General features: G+C 47.8%; 1 protein-coding gene across 2 annotated transcripts in view; it reads right to left on the bottom strand.

The window, feature by feature from the left end:
- GATA4 (GATA binding protein 4) overlaps positions 1-633 on the bottom strand; it is a 47,045-nt gene extending 46,412 nt beyond the window's left edge. For both annotated transcript variants that reach the window (XM_045011485.1, XM_045011486.1), the window contains exon 1: positions 513-633. The gene's annotated coding sequence lies outside the window, so the exon portion shown is untranslated. The remainder of the gene's footprint in view (positions 1-512) is intronic.
- Between the last annotated feature and the right edge of the window lie 23,170 nt (positions 634-23,803).

Below are 23,803 nucleotides of genomic sequence, written 5' to 3'. Positions count from 1 at the left end.
GATAAGAACAGATAACCAGCAAGGCAGAGAGAGACAAGGGAGATGAACAAGCTTAACACGAAGGAAATTTTGGAAATTGTAAGGAGCGTGGGGTGGGGGGGAGGGTAATTCTGGAGAATGGGAGCTTGTCAAAATGTCCAACCTCAGTCGGCCTGTATCCCGATCCCCCAAATCTACTGATGTTTGCCCCCTCCCCAGTGTCAGAAACAAACGAGACGAGGGGGGATCCCCCCCCCCCGGCCAAAACTGGGACAGGGGCTTTGACAGTTTCCATGTCACGGCCAAAGAGGCAGGAGCAGAAACGAATCCGCAGCAGGGAAAAGCACCCTAAGGAGGCGAGCGATTTGCATCACCACATTGGTAACAATTGGGAAGACAGAACTCAAGGCGGGCTCCGGATTTCTAGGGAAGAGAGAGGCGATCGCGCCACATCTGGGTCCCTGCAGCTGCGAGAAACAAGCCGATCTGACGCTTAAACCTCCTGGGAAGGTAACAAGAAAAGATCTACCCACCTGTGGTGACGGCGGAGGGCTAGGGCACCCCCTGGCTTGGCTTTTCACCCCTCGCTCGGTGGGACCCCCTCCCCCTCCTGGCTCAGAAGCCAAGCGCTGCCCTGCCAGCCTTTCCCTGCGCTCTCTGGCTCTCTCTTTCCCCCTTCCTCCACTCTCCTGTCCCTCTCCCACTTGGTGACTGGTTTCCCCGCATCACGTGGCGGGGAGGCAATATCTGTTGCACCATCAGCCGGCGCCAGGCTTCATTCCTGTTTAAAAAAAAAAAAAAAACCCACAGCAGCCAAAGTCCAGCAGTCTCTTCCCTGGCAGCTGCACGGAGCAGAGGAAGGGGGCTTTCAGCTGGAGCCAGTTTATGACACACACCCCCCCCCATCCCGCCTAAAGAGAGGCACGTGCAGTAAAGATCTGACCCTGCATGAGGCTTTTGGGGTCAGTTGCCCTCCCTGGGGACCCAGTTTATGCCTGGACTCTGTGGAACAGGGAGGTGCTTGTGCAGGCCTCTCTAAGTGAGCTCAAGGACCCAGACGCAGGTTGTGAGGCTGGGGTTCTGGGAAGTGGGGAGAAGGGGGCAGGAAAACACCTTCCCCGCTAGCTATAAATGTCCCCTTTGCCCCACAAAACTTCCCTTGCTTCTGTAATCTAGGATTTTTTCCACTTTCCCATGGCATTCACAGTCCCAGGGCCCGTTGGCTTCAGTGGTCTTCTCATCAGGCCCTTAGAGAAGGCTGCTTTCAGCTTAGGGTAGGTCCATCAATACATGGAGCCAAAGGGAGGTATGGCCCAAGGGTGACATTTCTGCCCCGAGGTTTCCAACTCTAAAGATGGTTTGGGAGCCACAAGGAAGGGGGTTGTGGTGTCATATTAGCTGGGTCCACCCTCTCTTCTAAGAACTGCTCTGCAAATAAAACCTTCCCCCTGATTAAATCAAGTCCCCAGGCCTCCATGTGCCCAAGGCGCATAGCCCCCGCATGTCTGCCCAGGCACATATGAACTGGATTTTCGGCCACATGTCAGCCTCTCAGGCGGGTCTAAAGGTGAATAGGGCGATAATCGAGCAATATTGCTGCATACAAATAATCATCTATTACCACGTAGCCTTCGGATTCAGATAACAGCAACCACCGGAGACCCTGGCTCAAGCGGGCCTCCGAGCTGTAGCTTTTTATCATGTCAAAGGCCTGATTTCCAATAGCTGCAATACAGGGTCTCCCCCAGACCAAGCCTGTATCAGCGAGCAAGCGAATTCCGCAGGCAGTTCCATTTCCACGTCCTGTGCTCCTGCATCAGTTACACCGGGTCGGTTAAAACAAAACATACACAACCCCAGCAAGGGATCTGATCCCCGCTGGGCGGTTATAATGGACGGGCCGCCCCGAATAGCCCGTTCCGCCTGGGGAGAAGGGTTTGGGTTTGGGGGTTTTCTTCATCCGAGTATCATGGGCAAAACGCTCGGAGATAAACAGCGATCCGACTGCGGAAGGGTCTCTGCGTAGAAAGCGCAGCCGAGGAGCTGAACGGGAACGTCCCATTAGGTCTAGTCCAGCCAGCACAAGACAAGAAAGTTTGACTTCGGGAGACGTTATTAAAGGGTGGAAGGCGCTGGTGTTATTTCTAACTCGCGGAGGTAATTGACTAGATTTGAGCAACCCGCCTCCGCCTGACCGCTCGCTTCTGATCAACGTACAGCTGAAAACAAAGCGCCACGTTTTTAGACTTTTTCTCTGCTGCTCCTTTCTTTGCAACGCAACCCGCTGTCTTCCTTTCTCTCTTGGCCATAGGCTTTTGTTTAGCTTTGTACTTTTGACAAAGTACACATTTCTTTCTTTCGGTGTCAAGAAATGCGCCGAGCCCGATCTGCTTTACCACGCCGGCTGCTTTTTAGAAATCAAATCTTGTGTATAAAGGATGGAAACTATAGCCTGGGTAGATCTCAGCTCTTCCTCTCCGAAGAACCCGGGAAATATTTCCTAAATTGCAAACCAAAACAAAAGACACACACACACACACTCTCTCTCTCTCTCTCTGTTTTTTAAAGTTCTTGCGACATAACTTTAGACGCTAATGGATGCTGTTGCTAAGTACACCTCATAGTTTGCACGCTAAGGAAAATAAACTGTTAGGGAATCTTTTTAAAAATCCAAGAAACACGAACACCGAAACGGATTAAATTCCAAAGAAAAGCGCCAAGAAATTATGATTATTCTTTTTTAGCTGATCGTATCGCATTTCGGATTCAAACTAGAAATCTCACTGAAGCCATCGGCAAGCTTCTCCATTAAAACGGAGTCTCACGAAGCAGAACAGGAGAAAACTCCGTATTCGGAGATCCGTAGCTCATTGGGATGATTTGTGATTTTGTTTGTTTCGTTAAAAAATAAAGAGTGTTTTGGTGACATTCATATCCATTTCGAGCGGCTCCGCGAGCTGCTGCTATTGGAGAAGTTGAATGGATTTGCTCTTTTCAGAATTAAGAGTCTTATTTTTGTGGGTTATGCATCATTTGTTAAGATTGTACATGGAAGCGTGTATATGATCCATTCACATACACAATCTTCCTCCTATTTACAGGTACAATCTTAAGAAATTATTTATAATCCACATAATATAGCTGTATATCTAGGGCTGTATAATCTATACTCTAATATATATAGAGAGTATAGATTATATAGCCCTAGATATACAGCTACATCTATATATATGTATTGTATAGTGTTTATATATTATATATATAATACTATAGTATTATAATATATATATGTATAATATATAATAGTATCGTATAGTATTTTGTATATATAATACTATACGATACTATTATATATTATAGATATACAGACATGCATAGAATAAAATTATGCACACACTAATATATACATCTATGTATGTGCTTGAATATGTGAGTGTATATCTACATACAATATATATGTGCGTGTATATATACATTATACATAAATATACACAAACATATAGAACATTTATACTATATACAATGCATAGAGAATATTATATATACATGCAGACAGATAGATAATGTGCATATGTGTGTCAAATATATCTGTGTGTATTTCTTTAAGCAGTTGTGTATCCATATGTAAGATATTTCTAAAGAAGACATATTTGCCTTTTGAGTGTATTTTTCTCCTGCTTTCAGAAACCCAAGCGAGTATTTTCTTTCTCCGCCGCCTGAATGGGACCTGAGCCTATTAAGGTTGATTGAGATCCTGTTTAATACCAATGCTTTCTTTTTTAAACAAACGAATTTGCCGTGGTTGCCAGGAGCAAGGGAAATTTCAAGGACCTGTCTGCATTCAGTTTATCTCCCGACTTGTTTCAGGACTTTCACAATCTGTCAGCTGCGTGCTCGGGAGTATTTCAAGAATAACAACAAAAATAAATGTTACAGGCGTGGTGTGTGGGGTGGGATTCGAACTCCTTGTCCAAGGAAATTGAATTCCCCTATAAAATACTCGCGCTTTACATTCCAGGAACGACTGATCCCGACTAGTGAGATAAATCCAGTACAGTGATAGTGTGGGCGGTTTTCTCTAGCTAATCTTGGAGAGAGGGGAAAATCGGCATATGAATTAATAAAATACAACGCTGCCTTTCACGTTTTTGTAAAGTGCTGACAAATATGATTCATTAGAAATTATATATAACGGAGATTAGCACAGAAATGACTTTTCTCCACGGATAGAATCTTTTTCCTACGACCTATCAATGACAAAGCACATTTTCCTTCAAAATGAAACTGAGGGTTGAGACCTTCTAAAACTGAACTCTGCAGAGGAGTCTGCCACGCCTGTTCAGTTTTGGAGAGAAAAAAAGAAATATTTCCCTGTCTTTGCATTCCTTTTTGGAAAGGACCAAAAGGAGAAATGAATCCAGCAATGCCTCTTGGAGAGCAAGCTTAAGAGAACATTTCTCATGAGTGCTGGTGAACAACGAAGACAACTTTTAAGAACCGACTGAATGGGAAACAGAAGGTTATTTAAACGTTAACTGTTTGTGCTATGCGGTACATTGACTGTATCATACATTAGACCTTTACATCAAGTCTCTCACTAGAAAGAGGTTCCAGAAACCAGACCAGCAATCAGGTGCTATTTCAATACAGACTAGCAACAAAAACACTGTCAAAATATGTGTGTCTACTTATATACGTTATTACACGCAGGCATATTATATCCTTACAGACCTCTGTGTGTGTGTGTGTGCACCCGCACATATTGTATACGTGTAGCACGTGCTACATATGATATATGATGGATGCATCCCTCTAGAATATATATGTATGTGTCATATAATGTTATCAGCATGCACAGCGCATGCATCATATACACGCGTATTATAGATGGCAGACTGGATGCTGAATTCTATATTATACCGGAGCATTTCAAGTCTTTCACACGATCCAAATAGGAAACGCTGCACACCCCCAAAGAGAGAGAAAAAATTAAACCATCAGAAGAAACACCAAGATTTTGCTCATTTGACGCTTCAGTATGATCAGTGTGCGCAGCACCCCAATGCACTGCGGAAATATGGAGGTTGTACCAGTATGTTTACTCACAAGCTAAAGTCCTGAGTAGAAATGGCCGCGTAACCGCTGCGGAATCGGGCCCTCCGCTGAGGCTCAATCCTGACTATGAAATCTGAATCTTGAGGGCAGGGGAGGGGGCTCTATTGTATTTAAATATTTGTGGGGGTGGTGGTGAAGAAAAAGAAGGCAGAATCCTTGCGAAACCCGCTATAAAACCAATACATACAGGAGGAACGAGAGGCTCTGAACAATGATTTACTCCAGCAGTCTCCTGACTTGCTATCACAAGGCACGTTGCGGAGAGCTGGTTCATAACTCTAAGGCGGACGTTTTGATTTTAGTAATACCTGATGTTAGAGGCCGGGATGCTGGATTTGCAACCCGGGTCTGGGCAGCCTTCCTCCAAGGATTTCATCCGTCCATTTGCACCGGGTTATGATGGTACAATGTGTCAGATCGATAGGTGACTATTACCTAACTCCCCACAAGAGCCCGGATTCCCTAATTAATCACACTAATCGGGCAGGGCGAGCTAGTGACAAAAATAAGCAGGAAATCAACGGAGACATTAAAGAACCGACTCCACCTTCGTGCAGCTGCGGTTTCTGGCCACACCTCGCAAAGCGCCAGGACTGGCGGATTATAAAAAGGAGAATTTCCAGAGAGCAGAGACAAACTAGCGGGCCCGATCCTGGGCCTGGAGAGGGCAATGGCAGTTTGGGCCTCTCCCCGCCCCGGTTCCCCAAACAAGGGGAGATGGGAAGTTAAATCTCCGAGTCCTCGAACTCCACGGGGGTTTTCCTCGATTCAGATTCGGGCCTCGCGTCGGTAACTTTTGAGGGATCGCGACCAACCCTGGCGCGGTTTGTTTCTAACGTGTGACCCGACGGGTCTCGCTTGTGCTGCCCCGAGAAAGCGAGGGAAGGAAATAACCCGAGGAAATGAATTCACGGGGGGAATCGGCTTGGAAGCCCCAGTGCTCCCCAAAGCAAACGGTGCTGCCCGCAAGCCCCGTATGCAGCCGCTGGGGAATTCCCGTTACAAGCTCCGCGATCCAGGGCCGCCTAGAGGATTCAGAGGGGGGGGGCTTTCATTAAAAAGAGTTGCAATACTATAGATACTATATTCTCGTGGGGGCCCCTCCGGCCCGGGATAAATCGCCCCACTTGCCCCCTCCCCCCCTCAGGGATCAGCTGCAAAATGAAAATAAAGGGCTGGGAGGGGAGGGGGTGTCCGACAAAACAGAGACACTAGCCCAGATGCGGGCATAGGAGGCCAGGCTGGATGGTCCCTTCTGGCCTATGCCCACAGCACGCGGGGAAGATAAGGTCTGGCTGCAGCACACACAGGCACAGGGATGAGTCCCGTGTCCTTTGATCCCAGAGGAAACCAGCGGGACGCTCCTTGCCTTAGGGGCTAGACAAAGGACCGGCTCGGCATGAGCCGCCCTGCAAGGGCAGGAGGAGCGGCCCTAGGCTCCGAGGGGGGGGGGGACGACGACCCCCCCGGCGAGCTGGAAGGGGAGCAACCGCGGTCCGGGGGGTGGGGTGGGGTGGGGGGCGGGGAAGGTGACAGGGCTGGACTCAGAGGCAGGGAGAGGGCACGGAGGCGCTAGGAGGTTGTCTTCACCCGGGGCTGCCTTTGATTGCAATAGTTACAGACCCACCCCAGCCTCGCTTATCGCAGGGTGATGTCACAGCCCCAGAGACGCGTTCCTAAACAAATGTCACAGCTGTTTACATGTGGACAACGGGCCGAACATAACTTCCCTCCCACCCACAAACGCCACCACGCCGGGATAGGCTCCGATTTCTTCCGCGGGGCCCTTCCCGAAGGGTTGGGGCTGGAAACCCCAAAGCAAAGTCTTGGATGGTCTCGCTACTTTCGCCCAATCCAAACTCATCTCTTAATCCGTGTCGGGGCCGATACATGGATTCCATCAGGCACCAAGCATCCAGTGTAGCGCTGTGCCCCGACACCTCATTTTGAAGTCATTGCTCATTGCTGACATAGGGTAGGTGGGTCACAAGATACCTTTCAGCTTCATTGATCACTGCCCAGCAGCCCCCACAAGCCCCCATGTCTTGGGCCTGCAAAGAAGCACTGGACGTCACTGAACAGAAGCATAGAAACCATGGACAGTGTGAACTGTCTTAGCAAACACTAATGCCACAGGCCCACCAGCGTGGTATAAAGATTTTCTTAGGTGGTACATTTTTATAAAACAAAATAGATAGATAGAGGCGGTGGATGGGGGTAGGTAGATTAGATAGATAGAGGCGGTGGATGGGGATAGACAGATAGATAGATAGTGTGTATCTATGTATATATTTATGTGGATATCTGCGTATCTGTCTATATTTCTATTTATAGAAATATAGACATACCCAGACGTCCATATGGAAGTCTGTATAGCTCTGCATATGTACGTGCAGATAGATAGATAGATATACACAAATATATTTGATTTTGCCCTAAAGAAAAGCTTTATAGAATGATGCATAGATATAGCTATATAATTTATAGATCTATGTAGCTGTTTCAACTATTTCAGCATTATGTGCGTGCCTATATCTAACGATCTTCTAAGGGTAAAAATTAGTTATCGCTTAGTGGAGAGGAAAGTACCTGGACTTGTGCAATTGGGCTTTTTCACTCCGATCTTTGGGCTTCATGGTCTAAAGCAGGATTACATTAACTGCCGCGTAGTATTTGCCCGGCTGCTATACACAACAACTTGCGTAGCATCTGCTGCGTAGTTCCCAAGATAGATTACTGTAGATTGGGTGGTCTGCTACGACGTTTTGCAGAAACCGTTAAAACACACTCTACCTAACATCGCCCAGGAATATTTAAGAACGTCAACGGTGACCTTGGCATTTGTCTCCGGGATGGTTTTACGTATAAATCAAAACTTGCACTTCGCACGATGGCTTTGAAAGATGGAGCGTGTTTGGAGCTGCCGTCAGTTTGCCTGGGGTTATGTGTATGTGTATTCTCTCTCTCGCGCTGTCTTTGTATCCCTCTCACACACAATCACACATACGCTACCAATCAATCACACATAAACTACCAGGTAGTTTAACAAGTATGTTTGTAAAAACAGCGAGGAGTCCTTGTGGCACCTTAGAGACCAACACATTTATTTGGGCATAAGCTTTCCTGGGCTAAAACCCACTTCATCAGCTGCATCACTCCATGCATCTGATGAAGTGGGTTCTAGCCCATGAAAGCTTATGCCCAAATAAATGTTTAGTCTCTAAAGTGCCGCAAGGACGCGTCCTTTTTGGTGATACAGACTAACAAGGCTGCCCCTAGGAAACCTGAAGTATTTTTGTGTGTGTTTGTTTAACAAATAGAATCGAAAAACTCACTTTTGTAATAACTCTAACGATTTTGCAACCAGGAAGGCATTTAATAAAGAAAGGAGATTTTCCAAAGGTTCCGTAGATTTTGTAATAACTGCAAATACTGCTTTATACTTAACTATACTAGCAAAAGAGTGCTGCTTGTATTTCTAGGAAAGCCGTTAATTACCACTGGAACACATTCATATAATGTGTGTGTGTGGGGGGGGGGGGACGGGACACGTTCATAAATTTAAATAATTCACACAGACTCCACCTAGCATTCCTCTGACAACCCCAGTGAAATATAAGGAAGCACACACCGACCGCTCACACCACACACGTATATGTGAGCGATTACACGTGTGTTCCGGACCTCAGTCATGGTATCCCTGGAATAATAAACAGCACTTTTATTCGAATAATAATATTTGTACAAATACAATGACCTATTAGCAGAAAGGTGCTATTTGTAAATCTAGGGATGCCATTACTTAAGTACGGAAAATGTGTGTGTGTGTGATCGCTCATATATATATATATTACACACACATATATATATATATATATACTATATATATATATATACTCTGTGTGTGTGTGTGTGTGTAAAATATGTGACTAAATAAACTCACAGCTTTAAAAATCTCTCACGTACACACTATATATAGAAAGAGCGAGAGAACGCATTCGTGTGTATACATGTGTGTGTTTTAAACGAATACACACGAATGTGTTCTCTCGCTCATTCTATATGTGTTCCATACGCACACACATGTATCTTACACATACAGTGTGTATGTGAGATATTTTTAAAACTGTGGATTTAGGCACGTATTACACACACACACACACACAGAGTATATGAGCGATCTTTCTCTCCGTCACACACACGTTCCTGGCTTAAATAACGGCATCCCTACAAGCAGCACTTTCTGCTCGGAGATCACTGGGTGCGCAGAAGGACTGTTGTTAGCACGCTGGGGCTGATGAGAGTCCCCGGGCTGCCAGGACCCAGCTGGGGAACACACGTGCAGTGTGTGGCGGAAGCGGGGCGCACATGGGCCCCGCGGTGTCCCCGGGGCTGCGAGAGGGAAGCCAGGCAGCCCCTGCGTGAGCTGCCCTCGCTACCCAGGGCCCGAGGGCTTCGGGCGCACAGCAGACGCCCCGCTGGGCTGCCTGCCACCCTCGCCACAGCTGCCGCGTGGCCCAGCCTGGGACCCCCGGCGCAGGGACCGCGGCAGCAGGGCGCCTGCTTCCCAGATCCCCTGCTCGGAGCCCCGGTCCCGGTCCCCGCCGGCTGATGGGTGGCCCCGGACCCCGGTGCCTGCCAGCCCCATATTAATGAGGTGCGCGCTGACAGCCGCGAGTCTATAGAGGCCGAGGGGGCCGGGGCTGCGGGCGCGGGGGCCGCCGGCTCGTCTCCGCTCGCTGCCCGGGCTCAGACTCCCAGGCGCTGGGGTCAGAGCCTCGGCAGCCCCGCTCCCTTCCTACCTCCCCGCGCTCGCCAGGAGCCGGGGCGGGCGCTGGGAGCGGGGTGCCGGGGCAGCCGTCGGGCGCAGGCAGGGAGGAAAGCCGGGGAGGGCCAGCCCGGCTGCAGCCGGCTCTGCGCACCGCGGGACGCAGCCTCCGCCTGGCTCCTGGCTCGGTGCCCTGCGCCCCCCCAGCTCGGGTACAACTCCCCCCAACTCCTCCCACCCCTGCTGCCCTCTGCCCCGCCAGCCTGGGTTTGCATAGCTGGGCGCGGGGCGGGGGATCCCTCCTCCTAGCCACAGTCTGGGGGCTTGGTGCAGCGGTGGCCAGGTGCTGGTCAGAGGAGCTGGGTAAGGGGCATCCACTATCTGCCCTAGGCTTCCCCCAGAGTCAGTTCCGTGGGGATCCCTGGCACAGCTGGCCTGGCCCCATAGGCATCACAGCTGCACCCCTTCTGCTGCCCTGGGCTCCTCCTGGGGCATAAGTACTGTGGGGTGCCCGCTAAACCCTAAGAGAGTGGGCAGGGTTTTGCCCTGGGGATTCATAGATTTTTAAGCTTCATAGATATGTAGGCTGGAAGGTCCTACAGTCTGAACTGCTGTGTCTCCCAGACCCTAGGATTTCACCCCGTTCCCCCTGCCTTGAGCCAACAACTCAGGAGAGCTCTCTCTCTGCACAATGCCCAGTCCTTGCTTTCTAGATTAGGCCAGATCCTCCACCTGTCCTATCTCCAAGGAGCTCTGATCATCATTTACATCAGCTGGGCCGTTTTCCCTTTGATAAAGCAAACACAAATAAAATAAAATAATAGTCATCAATAAAATAATCTATGGATTAAGAGTTGGGCTCAGTTTAGAAACCCAGAACCAAATCTCCCCCCCCCCCAGGACTTTGAGGAATATTTGGTTCCTGATCCATACTTTGTGACTGGGCCCATCAAGAAGGAACAAGTACCAGGAGCCAGGCAAAGCATTTTCAGCAACGTCCACCAGCCAGGATGGTGCCAGTGTTCGTATGTTGTGAAATTTGTCCAGCTGATCAGAACCGCTGGGGACATGTCAGGTTTATTCAGTCACTGGCACTGATCCTGCAAACACTAAATGCAGGGGAGTGACTTTACTCACATGAGCAGAGCCATTGATTTGAATCAATGTGACTTGTGTGTGTAAGCATCAGCCATCCCAGGCCCCAAGAGCACACCCTGTTGTCGAACGGGTTGACATTTTTCAAAAATTCAAAACTTTGACTTTTTTTCATGAAAAACTTAAAAAAGTTGTAAATTATTTTCAGCATTTTTTGACCAGCTCTGCCATCTTTGAAAGGAAAAGGCCCATTTTCACTCTTAAGTGGGTCATACAGGGTGCATGGGGCTTGTATTGGCCTGCTGCCTAGGGACAAATCTGACCCTTCATGAGAAGTTCCCTGCCCTGAAGAGTTTAAAGTCTCAAAGGCAGGCCCAGGGAAGCCATGACATGGGTAGGAAGAAGGGTTTAGTGCATAAGGCATTACACTGGGACTCAGCAGACATGGGGTCCGCTCCTGGCTCTGACACAAGCTTCCTGTGTGACCCTGGGCAAGTCACTTTATCTGCACTGTTCCTCAGTTCCCCATCTACAAAATGGGGATGATACTAATTCATGAATGACTGTGATGTACTGAGATAATATGAACTTAAGAATGTCCATACTGGGTCAAACCAATGGCCCATCTAGCCCAGTATCCTGTCTTCCAACTGTGGCCAATGCCAGGTGCCCCAGAGGGAATGAACAGAACAGGAAATCATCAAGTGATCCATCCCCTGTTGCCCATTCCAGAGTGATGAGGGTCATATAAGATCATAGGTAGAGCCCTGAACAATACTGAGAAAGGAATAATAAAGCTAAGAATTAACGTTTTATTCTTTCTCTTCAGGAGTGGGCTGAGCCTCTGTGATCCCTTGGGCTCTGTCTGCTTTGCATATTATCTGCTTGATGATTTCCAGATCCTAGACTTTAAGGCCAGGAAGGATGGCCAGATCACCCAGTATGACCACCTAGGCTTAGCACGAACATAGTCACCCTGGATTCCCAATTAGGTGGATGAGTCCACATGGCAAGGTGACTCTGCAAACAGAAAGGCCCTGCAAATACATAAATAAAGCAGCCCAAAGCACCACTGCTGGGCGTGCAGTGATGAGCTCGTCTCATCAGGAATTCAGAATATGCTAAGGAGATTCCAATAGCTCTGCAAATAAAGACACAAACCTCCCTCTAAGGTCTGGAAAGGTTGAGGGCAAATCACTGTTCCAGTTCTCCTGGGTTGGGTTTATGCGCTTGTTCAATGCGAACTACTGCATCGCCATCATTAGTATTACAAATGCATTAATGTTACCCAACAGCAGCAGAGCAGCTTGCGCCTTCTCATTGTACATCAGCCCCCATGCAGAGCTCTCTTACTGCACAGATCTGAATATACTGGGGGTTCTCAAATTGGGGGTCGGGACCCCTCAGGGGGTCACAAGGTTCTTACATGGGGGGGTCACAAGCTGTCAGCCTCCATCCCAAACCCCGCTTTGCCTCCAGCATTTATAATGGTGTTAAATATATTAAAGTGTGCTTAATTTCTAAGGGGGGGGGCGGGGTCACACTCAGAGGCTTGCTATGTGAAAGGGGTCACCAGTACAAAAGTTTGAGAATCACTGGAATATACCAATCTCAGATGCAAACGAACCCCTGGAGTGCTACACAGATTGTAAACTTCTGGAAGTAGGCAGCATGTGTTCCCTTGAGGAATGATGGCATTGTGGCAGGAGGGAGGCAGGAGGAGGGAAGGAAGGCAAGGAAAGGGTGAAATCCTGGACTCATTGAAGTCAATGGGAGTTTTGCTTTGACTTCAGTGGAGCCAGGATTTCACCCCCAAGGAATCCTGATCCAAAATCCCCGCTAGCTGTTTTGTACAGCACCAAGCACACTGTTGACACTCACAGGATAAATCATCATAACAAAGAGTGCCCTTATTTAACCATTTTTCACATCCGGATGGGTTTGCACATTAAAAGAGCATTTAGATGTGACATCATGTCCAGCATGTGATGCTCCAGATATATACATGCTTACATCTCACTTATGGTGTTCACAAGTTAGTAGATTGCTATTGATTTTTAAACAGAACTCCCCAAAGAAATCATCATGAGAGGAAAGAAAATATACATATATGGGCCTGATTTTGCCTGATTCCCATCTATTTATAATGTTGTCAGTCCAGAGTAACCCCATTGTGTCAACAGATTTACCAGTGTAGGGCCTTCCTGAGATGAGGCTCATATATTTTAAAGTCTGTAGAGGGGTGTTTTTTGTTTGGTTTTGCTTTGTTTTTGTTTCAAGAAAAAAAATTCCAGCCTTTGCATTGAACTTCCTGCATTTTTGTGTGTGTGTGTGTGTGGTGGGGGGAGGAGGGGTGGAGGAAAGAGGGGAGGAGGAGAACTTGAATATTATTTGTGGTTTAATTAATATATCTAACAGACAACGAACATGGGAGATAAAAACTGTCAGATTAAATCAGAACACAGGATACTGGACTAGATAGGCCAGTCTGACACAGATCTGTATGTGATGTGTCAGAAGGAAGTCAAATACCCCTGTCCTGTAATCTACCAGGCCAACTGGGCAGTGCTTTACATGGGGAATAATTCCATTTTGGTGCACAGAAGGGATGGAAGAATAACGTGGGGCATGAGTTCTGGGACCCCCCTGTCTCTGGGAGCTCGGTCCTGCATGGAGGTGCCTGAGTAGGAGATTCCCCAGGTGGCTGAAGGGATGCTGGAGTCAGTATAATGATCCAGCAGTGTAGCAGTGGCTGTTCTCCACCTCCCGGCAGCAGTGCCAATTCCCTGACCCTGAGTCAATGGCTGCCGAGCTCCTCACCCCCTCAGTACGGATGAGGGTGCAGCTCTTTCACCACAGGCATGCCCCATCTCCATCCATCCCACGTGCCCCTTTCGGGTGCACCCAGGCAGGAGAACATGCAGGCACGGGTGCTATTCACCATGCTGCATTATTTCTCCATTCACATAGTGCATTTGTCATTGTGTCAGGAGGTTGCTACCAGCACATGGATGAGCCTGTGGGCCTCTGATCAAAGCCCACTGAAGTTAAGGGGTGTCTTTACACTCATGTCAATGGGGTTTGACCCAGGCTCTAGATCAGTGGTTCCCAAACTTTAACAACCTGTGAACCCCTTTCACTAAAATGTCAAGTCTCACGTACCCCTCCTAAAAATGAATATTTCCAGGGATTTTCTCCTTTACCTGAGTATAAATTAGAAAAGCAGCGATCTTGGAAATATAAATTTTGTTTTTATGACATGTTTATTCACACTATTATTATTTATCATTACAGTATTTTTATTACATTATGAAAACAGCAACACTTTTCCAAGATCTCACTTTCGTAGCTTGTCTCACTTTGAATAAGCCTGTTTCATCAAGGAATATCAGATGTGAAACAGCATGAAGGTATTTAAGAAGCCTACTCAAAGTTCCTCCTACACAAGCATTCAGGTCTCAAGTAGTCCAGGCAAACAACACATGTTACGAAGCTTAAACTTGTTCTTCATAATAGTTTAAAAAACAGTTCCAGGTGCCTATTTAATTTAAAAAACAGCAAAAAATATCCACCTCCCTTTCCATTTCGTATAAGGAGTCTTGAAATTTAAATCTCCTCAGTGTGACATATATGCTTGCTTTGATCTGTATAGCTATTGGAGGTCCAAGGGACAGCTCTGTCTGTCATTAGGGAATTTTTTTCTGAGACCCTTCTGCAACATTTCACAACCCCCCAGGGGTTCACGAACTCCAATTTGGGAAACACTGCTCTAGGCACATTTCTTCCCACTGTACCCATCTCCATGTCGCCTAAGGCTTGCAAATTTAATCCTTAGTCCAACTTTCAGACAGAAGAGGATATTTTTTCTATTATTAAAGCATAGTTCTGGGAAGCAGGAGATGGCAGTTTTAGCCCAGGCTCTCATAGGCTTTCCATGTGTTCTTGGACAAGTCACTTCACTGCTCTGTGATTCATCCCCATCTGTTAAAGGAATGAGGCCAGCAATACATACCTGCTTCACAGGGCTGCTGTGAGAATAAATGGATGTTTGCCAAGCACTTTGCTAGAAGAGAGGGAAGCATTATTAATTATTGTTATCGAGACACACTAACAATAACCAGCACTTCTAACCTTCAAAGCATTTAATAATTCATCCACCATGAGGCAGAGAAGTCTTCTAAACCCTGCATTTATAGTGAGGGAGACTTGAGCAGAAAGGTTAAGTGATTAGCCCAAGGTCACAGAAGAACTTGGTGTTAGCGGTGGGATTAGAACGGTGAGTTCCTGGCTCCCTGTCCCATGCTCATCCTATAATTCCATCAAGGTATCCTTGTGACATCCTAAACTATGACCCTGAAGCCCAGTTTGAAATTTCCATGGCTTCACATTCTTTCACATATGTTGATTTGAGAATTCTAAGAACAGAGGCTAGATTGCATCTATGTTTGGAATCTATTTTGAGTTCACAACAAACCCAATAGCCTGTTATGTTCATATTCAAATATACAATGTTGTTTATAGCAATTATGACAAAAAACATAAGAATTGGTAGTGTTTAGCATGACTGACAACTCACAACCCCATTCACATTATGATCAAAATCTATAGCCCCTTCCCCACACACTCCCCGTAAAGCCCAATGACCACCACTTCTTAAATAAGACAGTTAAACCAACCATACACTTGGGGTTAGAATAAGGCCAACATATTTCTTTTTGAAATATTGCATATTTACATTCCACAGTCCAATAACTTCCTATTGGTACTGAGAGTACATGATAGTAACATCAGTGGAGCCGCTCCTAGTCTCACTTCTGCAGGCGTAAATCAGGAGTCACTTCACTGGAGTCACACAGGGGTAAGTAAGAGGAGAATCGGGGCTAATGCTATTTACTTTGCACTTCTCCAGAGCCTTCCCCCTGAGGATCCCAAAGCACTTTTTAAAGATAACTGAGTTTCATCCTCAGAACCCCACTGTGAGATAGGTAGGTATTATTATCTGAGGAAACCAAGGCACAGAGTGGTTCAAGGACTTACAGAAGGTCTATAGCAGAACTGGGAATCCCATCTCACAGTGCCCGTTCCATTCTTTAGCCACAGCACTGTCTTTTTGCTGTGTAACATCTATAAAATATCATACCGACCCCAATATAAGAGTACGGGACATCGGAACAATTTCAATATATTCCAAGTATTAACACCTAAGGCTTCAAAATGTGTTCTGCAGCCTTAAATCGGCCATACATACAAGAAGGACTAATAGTAAAAGTAGGTCCTTCTTTTGAAATATACTTTTGTTTTGAAGTAAAGAGAACAATTTTTAATGTTTCCTTGTGTTAACTAGCCTTAAGTCCAGTAAATATGCATATGTCAAAAGGATAATTACTTAGACTGCAAACCCCTTGGGGTAGGGTCGTCTATTATCATATGTCTCCTTGTTGTGTGTGTGTCAGAGTTTATAAAACCCTAGGTGTTAACAATGTGCTGTAGAAGGAATATGGTAAGATGTAAGAATTGATACATTTTACTTTAGTGTGGACAGAGAAACAGAAGTGCATGCCTGTGGAACTTAGCTTTATTTCCTAACTTTGCAGCCTTTATTGAAGTAGAACAGAGCAAAGAAAAAAAAATTAACAACGTTTTTTCTACATGAGCATCCTCGGTTTTATTACATTGGTTTGCACCAGTAACTAAATCCCTTTTCTATCCTCCCTCCCCTTCTATCCTTCTAAAATCCCACCTGCTCTTTGAAGCCTCCAGCAAATACATTCCCACAACATGGTCTGGATCAGGTAAGGTGACCAGACAGCAAATATGAAAAATCGGGACGGAGATGGGGGGTAATAGGAACTTATATAAGAAAAAGACCCCCAAATCAGGACTGTCTCTATAAAATCGGGACATCTGGTCACCCTAGGATCAGGGTAAGTTGTCTTAGCTCCACTGCAGTTGATTTACACCATTTGAGGACCTGGCTCCAGGCCTTAGTTGAGACAGTAAACTCTTTGGCTATGACTACACTGAAGCCTAACCCCCTTGTGCCTACACTGTAATCAGGGCTGGCTTTAGGCACTGCGGGGCCCAATTCTAGAGAATTGCTGCCAAAGACAGTGGCGGGACATCGGCAGCAGCTCTATTGGTTGATGGTGCCTTCGGTGGCACATCGGCGGAGGGTTCTTAGGGACGTTGCGGGGACCTCTTAGGGGCGCGGGGTCCAATTCGGGGGAATCGGGTGAATCGACCTAAGGCCAGCCCTGACTGTAATTGTGCTAACCCAGGGCTTGGACACAGGGGCCCAGGACCCTGCAAGGCTGGAAGGTCTGAGCTTGAGTTAAGCCAGGACCCAGGGTCTGAGCCCTATTGCTCTGCAATGTAGACGCAGCCCCGCTTGACTTGGGTACCGGGATTCAGCTGGAAGTATCCCACAATTCCATGGGACAACTTCCTTAGTCCTCTCCATCCCAACAATCTGCAAGCCACTCTATTGAAGTCATCCCCCCTTTGCAAATGACAGCGGTTCAGTCAGGTCAGTGATAACCCATTCCCTTCTGATCCCAGTGAGCACACTGTCAGAGATCAGAGGGGTAGCCGTGTTAGTCTGGATCTGTAAAAGCAGCAAAGAGTCTTGTGGCACCTTATAGACTAACAGACGTTTGGCAGCATGAGCTTTCGTGGGTGAATACCCACTTCGTCGGATGCATGTAGTGGAAATTTCCAGGGGCAGCTATATAGATGAGCAAGCAAGAAGCAGGCTAGAGATAACTAGGTTAGTTCAATCAGGGAAGAAGAAGGCCTCATCCTCCCTGATTGAACTAACCTCGTTATCTCTAGCCTGCTTCTTGCTTGCTCATATATATAACTGCCCCTGGAAATTTCTACTACTTGCATCCGACAAAGTGGGTATTCACCCACGAAAGCTCATGCTCCCAAACGACTGTTAGTCTATAAGGTGCCACAAGACTCTTTGCTACTGTCAGAGAGCCTCCCGAGTTTGCAATGGAGAGCGAACCGACCAAGTCTTTTGCAAAGCGAGCTGCTTCAAACTTCCTGCAATGCATAGGGCAGGCAGTAAAGTTGCCCACAGTGTGGAGGTCCTAGGTCCTGGAGGGTAGGTCCATCAATGGCTATTAGCCAGGATGGGCCGGGATGGTGTCCCTAGCCTCTGTTTGCCGAAGTCCGTTGCCAAGGCCACTTACAGTACGCAGATTTTGGTTTCGTTTTTTGTTTAATCACTGTGAATGTGTTTATCATAGCGTGTTGCCAATTTTTTTGGGGGGGGAGTTGTTTTTGTTTTTCGTTTTTGTTTTAATTTCCAGCCAGAGAGCATGATTGGTGCTCAGTTGCACAATCCTCTGCTGTGCACATGCATACAGAGCAGAAAAGCTTTAGAAGACCGCTTTTGGTTTGGATCTGCCTTTTGCTTTCGCATCAGCTGTGATTAATCACCCGAGGATTCCCGGTTCTGTTTGTCCCCTCTGGGCACCTGGCATTGGCCACTGTGGGAAGACAGGATACTGGGCTAGATGGACCTTTGGTCTGACCCGGTACGGCCGTTCTTATGTTCTTAGGGCTAGAGCAGGCACATTTCAGGGGGGAGGGAGTCACAGACGCTAGCTTCCTCCTTGCCTGGGGGGTGCTCAACCCCCCCCATGCCACCCCAGGCCCTGTCCCACTCCAGCCCTTCCCCCAAACCCCCACCCTCACCCTGCCTCTTCTTGCCCCTGCTTTGCCCCAGGCCCCGGCCCCACTCCACCCCTTCGCCTCACCCCTCCCTCCGCTTCCTGTCCCAGCTCCGCTCCTGCCTCTTCCCACCCAGTTTTGCCCCCTCTCCCAAGCTCGCTCTGTCTCTGCTCCTCCCCACCCCCAGTGCCTCCTGACACCGCGCAACAGCTGATCTCAGTGGGTGGGAGGCTCTGGGAGGGAGGGGAGGAGCTGGCTGCTGCTGGGTGCTAAGCACCCACTCATTTTTTCCTGTGGGTGCTCCAGCCGATGGAGCACCCACAGGGTTGTGCCGATGGAGGGAGCATTAGGGATGCCGGGATATGGTTACTTTGACTCAGGTCTGCACAGTGCAGTGTGGATATCAGAGCCCTAGGTTCAAGCACAGGTTAGGAAAGTCCTAACGTAAAATGCAACATAGAGGCTCGAGCCCAGGGTTCCCTAACTCGGGTCCTCTGACTGGAGTCCCACTAACCCTGGGCTGATGATTGCCATGTAGACATAGCCTTGGGGGCAAGAGCTTTGTTCTTCCTCTTGTATGTTCTGCACACTGTAAGGCACTGGGTGCAGGCGTTGCTTGGTGTATCGGCAGAATAAATCACAGTGTTATCCAGCAGCAGCAGCAATGTTGCACCCTGTAGCTGTAGCATTCCAAGACCAGAATCCTTTAAGCCTTGACACTAGAGTCTGCCAATGGGAGGGAAGAGGTTGCTTTACCGTCCAATTTGTCTGATCACTCAGGGCCAGAGTATGATCTCACTTACACTGGTTAAGATCAGTGGTGTGACTCCAGATTTACACTGGCAGAAGTCAGATCAGTATTTGGCCTACCTGTACTGCAAGGTGTTGATAGAGGGCAAGATTCTTAGCTGATGTAAATCAGCAGAGCTCCATCGACTTTCCCTGTGGATAGTTCTCTGAAAACATCTGTTGCCAGGAACTCCGCTGGCTCCGGGCACGAGCATGCGGCAACCCAGTGAACTCAGCAGGGCCAGTAAACTCCCACTAAGCGACTTTTCCCTGGCTGGACAGAAGGGCCAACAGATCTCTGTTTAAGCCTGGTAGCAGCAGCAGCTCAGTGGCTGCTCAGTGCTGGCAGCTGCTTCCTGTACTGGTCCTGGATCCGACCCTTGACCACTTCTGCTCCAGCCCTAATCCCTGCCTTCCTCAGAACTCCTGGCTACCACAACTGGTTTATCTCCAGACCACGACTCCGGTTCTGTGTCTTTGGTTCTGTTCTGGCTCCTGACTCCTGGCTCTGACCATTGGCTTGTCTCTTGACCATGACTCAGGTTCTGCCTCTTTAGTTCTGTTCCGGCCACTAGGCCAGACTCCTGTTCTGACTACTAGGGTGCACAGCCTGCACCCTGGTGTGTTACAAAAGTGCAGCAGCAGTCAAAAAAGCCAACAGAATGACAGGAACCACTAGGAAAGGGATAGATAATCAGACAGAAAATATCATAATGTTACTGTATAAATTCACAGCATGCCCACCCCTTGAATACTGCATACAGTACTGGTCACCCCCTCAAAAAATATATATATTAGAATTGGAAAAAGTATGGAGTAGGGCAACAAAAATGATTAGGAGTATGGAGAAAGTGAGTAAGGAAGTGTTATTTACCCCTTCACATAACACAAGAACCTGGGGTCACCCAATGCAATTAATAGGTAGCAGGTTTCAAACAAACTTAAGGAAATTCTTCACGCAACACACAGTCAACCAGTGGAACTCATTGCCAGAGGATGTTGTGAAGGCCAAATGTACAAATGAGTTAAAAAAAGATTTAGATAAGTTAATGGAGGATAGATCCATCAATGGCTATTAGCCAAGATGGCCTGGGATGAGACCCTCATCTACTATGATTCTATGAATCCCCATGCTCTGGATGGCCCTAAACCTCTGACTACCAGAAGCTGAGGATGGATCACTCAATATTTGCCCTGTTTTTTTCATTCCTTTTGAAGTATTTGGTACCAGGCACTGTGGGAAGACAGGATACTAGGCTAGCTGGACCTTTGGTCTGACCCAATATGGCCGTTCTTCTGACTTCAGTGCTATGGGACTTCAATGGAGCTATGCCCATTTACACTAGCTGAGGATCAGGGCCTCAATCCTTTCTCTGGGCTTGTCTACACGGCACCTATCACAGCAAGCCGGGGTGAAAACCTACAGCGCTGTAACCTGCCAAACATTAATTGGCCATGTGGACCCCGCTGCTGAGCACGAGAAGTTTTGTCACGTGCTTTGATCTATTGCTGAGAAAGGATTGAATTCAAAGAGCAGGGTGTAAAGTGAACATAAGAACGGCCGTACCAGGTCAGACCAAAGGTCCATCTAGCCCAGTCTCCTGTCTACCAACAGTGGCCAAAGAGTGGACTATGAAACGTACAGTGCGCGGCAGAAGAGTCCCCACGGCCAGTGGTGAGCTGGAGCAGGTTCCCACAGGTTCTCAAGAACCGGTTGCTAAAATTAGACCTCCGTGGAGAACCGGTTGTTAAAGGGCCAGAGGGTGGGCAAAGAACTCTGGTCTGTGGGCCGGACCATCCTGTGGCTCCCAGGATTCCCAGCTGGGGAGGCTGAAGCTCCCCTGGCCCTTCCCCCGCTTCCCCCCAGCTGCAGCGTGGCCAGCTGCCGGCACCAACTGGGCAGCTCAGCTGAGCTCTGGAGTCGTCCTGCTGCCACTTTTTGAATGGCCCTGCAAGGTGGGGTTGGGGGGGCTGCTGCAAGCTCCAGGGCTGGCCAGAGGAGAGGGGAGGGGGCAAGTGGGGCAATTGGCCCAGGCCCTGCAGGGGCCTCCGGCCCCACGACGATCTCTCCCTGGCCCCTCCCCCGCTCCCCCCCCCTTAAATCAGAACTTCTTATAGGGAACCGGTTGTTAAGATTTTGGCAGCTCATCACTGCCCATGGCCACTTAGAGCATGTCTACACCACAATTAAAACCCCTCGGCTGGCCCACGCCAGCTGACTCGGGACAAGGGGCTCGGGATAAGAGGCTGTTTAATTGCCGTGTTCATGCTTGGGCTGGAGCCAAAGGGGTTAGGACCTGGAGGATCCCAGACCTCGGGCTGCAGCCCGAGCCTGAATGTCTACACTGTAATTAGACAGCCGCGTAGGCTGAGCTCTGCAAGCCCCAGTCAGCTGTTGGGTGTCTAATTGCAGTGTGGACATGCCCTTAGCGCGTGGCACGCTGGAGCACTGGCGATTCGCACCCTAGCTAGGCAAGCACTAAGTCACCGTATAGACAAGTTGATGCTGCCCACTTCCGCTATCATTCCACCCCAGGCGCTGGGAAAGGAGGGGAAATGCCGCAAGAACTCAAACCATCATCTTTTTGTTTCTGAAACATTCAAGGCTACCAGTGAAATTCTGAGGTTATTTATAGCATTGTAAAGCTGAGTCTCCTCCTTCCCCTTGAATCTGTTGTGCAAATACCTTCCAGGAACTGAGAAAACAAGAGCCTGATTCTGCTTTCAGTTAAATAGGGGTAAATCGGGAAAAGCTCTGCTTGAGTCAATAGACTGAGACCGGAGTAAGCCAGACCAGATTCAGGCCCCAGATAATGGTCCTGATTTCTCCTCTTCCTTGCTCCAGCTTTGCATTGGTGTAACTCCATTGAAGCCAATGGAGTCACGCTGGATTTACACCAGTCTGAGATCAGACTGTAGGTTTGATTTTTCAGTCAGCAGCTCTACTTCTGATACCGCTCTGTAGATTTTCACCACCACATTTCCTTACCATTATCAGGAGGAAGGGAGGTAGGACAGGAGAAATCATGTTCCTTTCAATAAAAGAGCGAATAATAGTAAGAAGGGTGGCCTTGTTGTTAAGGGACTTGCTTGGGACCTAGGATATCTGGGGTTAATTCCCAGTTTTGCCATATACTCGCTGTGAGACCTTGGGCAAATCACTTAATCAACTCTGTGCCTCAGTTTCCCCATCTATAATTCAGAGATAACAATTCTCCCTTTGTCTGTCATGTCTAAAGCTGGTAGATAAATTTCAAGCAATTTTGTTGTTGATGCTGAAAAATGGACTTTTTCCAAAATATTTTTTTTCCACAACAGATGTTCAGTTTTTCACATTTTTTTCATTAACATTGGAAATGGAAAAAAAAATAGCCTGTTTGGTGTTTTTACATTTTTGTTTTTTGCTTTTCAGTTTTTCCTTGTTGTCTTCTTTTCCTGTACTCCCTTCCACCCCCTCTCCACCCCCACCGGTGTTTTCCTTTCAAACACACCTTACATCCTATTTTCTTCTCCTTTCATTTTTGATTTTCAAAACGGGGGGGGAAGGGGGATTTATATATCTATGTGAAGAATTTTCAACCGACCCCGAAAATGGTTCAGTTTTGAAGCCTGCAAAATAAAAACAATTTCACAAATGTTTGCAATATTTTCTTTTCCTTTCTGAACCACCTCTATTTAGCCCCTGATCCTACAACGATTCATGCATGAGCGCAGCTTGAGCCATTCTAACTTCAGTGGACCGACGCAGTGAAGCAATGTTAAGCATGGGCGTAAGTCTTTAAAAGGCTGGGACCTTAGCCCGGCACCTCTTTGGGGCAGGGACTCCCTTGCTATGTATATGTACAGCACCTAGCGCAATGGGGTCCTGATACTAACTAGCGCCTATTGCCAGAAATGAAGTGTGGTCTAGTGGTTAGGGCACATGTCTAGGACTTGAGAGATGTGGGTTTAATTCCCTGCTCTGCCATGGACTTTCTGTGTGAGATTGGGCAAGTCTCTGAGCCTCATCTCTCCCTCTGGAAGCCCTGCCATTCCTCACAAGGGTGCTGCGATGATAAGGACTGTCAGGTACTACAGAAATAGAGGCCATCCATGTACCTAAGAGTATGTCTACACCACACATTAAGCCTTAGGTTCGAGCTCAAGCCCTTCTTCTGTCCACATACAGATCAGTCTGACTTGAGTCAGCAAGCACTTAGGACCTGGTCCACTCCTAGGAGCCTGCTAAGAGAGTCCAAGCCATGTCATTTTGCAGTGTGGACACGGCTCCAGCTGCAGAAGGTCTGTTAGTGGAGTATGGCTGCGTTAGCACGGCTGTGAGAGCCGAGCCCAGCAACAGTGGATGCGTCTACACTGCAACAAAACCCCATGGTGCTG

This window comes from Mauremys mutica, chromosome 3 (assembly GCF_020497125.1).
Source record: "Mauremys mutica isolate MM-2020 ecotype Southern chromosome 3, ASM2049712v1, whole genome shotgun sequence".
In the NCBI taxonomy this organism is placed as follows: Eukaryota; Metazoa; Chordata; order Testudines; family Geoemydidae; genus Mauremys; species Mauremys mutica.
This window is presented reverse-complemented; position numbering and strand designations above follow the sequence as displayed.